The 3,205-nt window shown below is 51.8% G+C and overlaps 1 protein-coding gene across 2 annotated transcripts in view; it reads left to right on the top strand.

Moving 5' to 3' along the window:
• Positions 1 to 3,205, top strand: part of LOC113212487 (uncharacterized) — a 215,068-nt gene that overhangs the window by 207,011 nt on the left and 4,852 nt on the right. The gene's annotated exons all lie outside the window — the stretch shown is intronic.

The following is a 3,205-nucleotide window of genomic DNA, read 5'->3' as shown; positions in this document are numbered from 1 at the left end:
TGATTCACTCTACGTAAAGGTCAGAACTCGGTCCCGCTTTACGGGTCTTGGTCTCCCGTATTGCACGCGTTCAGGTCGGATCAAGTCCACCTCCTCGACGCGCTGCAGCCCGGGTCGAATTTCGGCCAAAAACACGGAAAAGGTGTCATAAATGAACCTAACCTAACCCCCGCTCGCCCAAGGGGCTCTTTTAGTGGCCATTTTCTTTGTTTCTGGCCAGGAGTCGATCCGGGCTGCAGCGAGTCGAGGAGGTGGACTTGACCCGACCTGAACGCGTGAAATCCGGGAGACCAAGACTCGTGAAGCAGGTGACCGAGTTCTGAACATTCCGTCGACAAGTGGAGTCGACAGCCGAGTGGCGAGCGCGCTGGGGCATGGTGCGCAAGACACCCTGAGCCTAGGGGTCGAGTCCTGGTCGAGGCGAACACTTTATTGCTGTTTTTTTTTGGGGGGGGGGCGGTTGCTGAGTAGGCGGTCAAGTCCACCTCCCCATGTCGGCTGGTCTTCTGTCTTAACCCTTGGTCCCCGCGTCGCAAACTACTTTATAGGAAAAAATGAGCCTCGGTCAGTATTCGAACCGACAACCATCCGCGCCCCGAGCGCGCGCTCTTCCAACTGAGCCAATGATGAGGGTTTTGCATAGGTGAAGCTTATCTCCGCTGTGGCTCTCACCCCGAAACATATGGCTGGCAGAGGGAAAAGGGTTCCGTCGACTAGATTCGAACCAGCGACTTTTTGCGTACCGGCCCAGCACATCAGGTGTTGCACGGCTGTAAAGTCATGGCCAGCGGAGCGCGAAAATTATCACCCGGCCGAGATACGAACCAGCGACCAAGTTCGTACCGGGCCCGGACGCTACCGACTTGGCCACGAAGGAACGATACAGAGCGCTATTTTCAGCGGCATCTTGATCTATGCTGTGACCGACGCCCGAAGATACTTGGCCAGCAGGGCAGGGAAAAATGACCGCGTACGGGATTCGAACTAGCGACCACCCGCACGATTTGCCAACGATCACACTTTATCACGTTCGGCTACCAGCTTGCTCCTACGGGGCTGAGGTCTAAACTCGGTCATGTCTAACGGGAGACAAAAAGCGACAAAGAAAAAATTTGCCCCGCCCTGGAGTTGATCTTAGGGCCGACAATTTTGGTTCGGATGAAGCTGCATGCGGTCATGTCTACTACTGTAGCTACAACTGTTTAACTACAAAAGGGGCGTGTGGCTAGTGGCGTCGGACATCGTATGTTGCCCCATTTGTGACCACATTTTTGTGTCCATAAACAGGGACCACTTGTCGCCGCGACATGAGTTGTCGCTTGGACGCCTGCGAGGTAGGCCACGGCTTCTACCTAAGGCGTCTGTCGTGACGGGGACTTTGGGTTTCTTTTGACTCCAGGCTCATAAATCCTTTTTAAAGCTAAGAAGTGAGGCCGTGTCAATCTAGGCGTGGGTCGATGATTGTCGTTGAAAACGCCTGGAAGGTAGGCAATGCTTTCCTGAATCAGGCCCCGCGGCCCCCTTTTCCTCCGAGCGCTTGGACAAGGCGAGAGCTACTGAGAGGCATTGATATCTTTCGTTTTCGCTTTAGTTCTTAGCGCAGTTTAGTTCTGGTTGATATTCTAGCATTGGCGGAAGTGATGAATTCGTATATAGACGGTTCAGTTTAAGCTGACTCGGGCACTCTCGGCTGTAGCTACAATCGTGTAGCTACAAACAGGGACGTTGCTGTTCGGACTCTTTGTCGATGCTCCTTGATGCTAGTGGCTCTATGTGAATGGAGTATCCTCTGCCTGAGCCGTTGGGAAGAGGGGGGAGGGCGGATAGGGAGCCTTGGGCGGAAAAGGAAAGAGGAGAGCTTGCAGCGGAACCGCGAATGGACATGGCCTTCTTGCAACTAATCTGAACTACTGTAGTGTAGAGGATATGAGTAAATATAGGAATGCCGCAAGTGCGTTTCTCCTTAATACATATATTTCAAATATACAATTTTTTCTATCATACAAAAACGATGAGGTGGTCAACCATGAGTCTTAACTGAAGCGTTTTAGAAATCACAATTTCATGTAAAAAGACACAATGGTGGTATATTAGAAACTTATGATGGTTCCATTTTGAAGATATCTTATTGTTTTCTACGTTACACTTGCTTCATGTTGTTCTATGTGAGTATTGATTTACTTCCTTCCCTAAATATCACAACAGTCTTCCTTTCACTCATAGACTAAAGTTTTCATCAACAAAATTAACATTTGTAAATTTCCTTACTCTGTATTTTAAATCTCTAATACAAAATCTTTTCTTTTAAAAACAAACTTTTCTCAATATATTTTGATTGACTACTTTGTTTTAAACCGCTAGTGATCAGAGCAATTCCCTCCCATTCTTTAAAAGGTGTAAAATAAATACCATTAATTTAACTGTTTTAACAAAAAAAATCCTCTGATCCTCATTTTAATATAGGACTTCTGCACAGCCGATGTAAGCTAACAGATCTTACAGGAAATTCCTTCCTAACTCGTTCATGGTCACGGGGTGAAAATAAGACGACCCCCTTTGCTCCCCTCTCCTCTGAACTTGCGTCACAACAACGATACTTAATTCTTTTGAAATGCCGAGCATCAATTGCCGTTGGATGGCCACGTTTAATTTAAATTTATACTCGACGCTTTTGAATTGCGGGAAAAAAAAGTCTTTAACAGATGGCAAGAATATATCTCCGATTTAGATGAACACTTTGATGGTGAGCTGTACCCGCCAGGCCGGGCTCCTCCGTTCAGTATGTGCTGTAGTAGTCGCCGCCGGCCGGCGTCCGCCCATTCTGGAAGCGCCTGTACTGCAGGTAGGCCTGGTACACGGGGCCGGGGGCGGGGCCGGGACCAGCGGGGGCGGACAGCGCGACGGGGGCGGGTGCCGGCGCGGGGGCGGGCGCCGGGGCGGCCCGGTAGTACAGCCGCTCGTCCTCGTAGTCGTCGTACGAGAGCGGCGCGGCCTGCGGCGCCTGCTGCGGCGCCTGCTGGGGCAGCTGCGCGCGCGCGACGTGCTGCTGCGAGGCCGCGGCCGCGCTCGCCTGGTAGTGGACGTTCCCCCGGGGCTTGTACTGGTGGTGGGTGGCGGCCGGGGCGGCGGGCGCCTGCACGGCGACGAGCGCCTGGCTCTGGGGCTGGTGCTGCTGCCGCTGGGGCTGCTGCTGGTGCTGCTGCTG

This window comes from Frankliniella occidentalis, unplaced genomic scaffold (genome assembly GCF_000697945.3).
Source record: "Frankliniella occidentalis isolate FOCC.00 unplaced genomic scaffold, Focc_3.1 Scaffold35, whole genome shotgun sequence".
NCBI lineage: Eukaryota > Metazoa > Arthropoda > Insecta > Thysanoptera > Thripidae > Frankliniella > Frankliniella occidentalis.
This window is presented reverse-complemented; position numbering and strand designations above follow the sequence as displayed.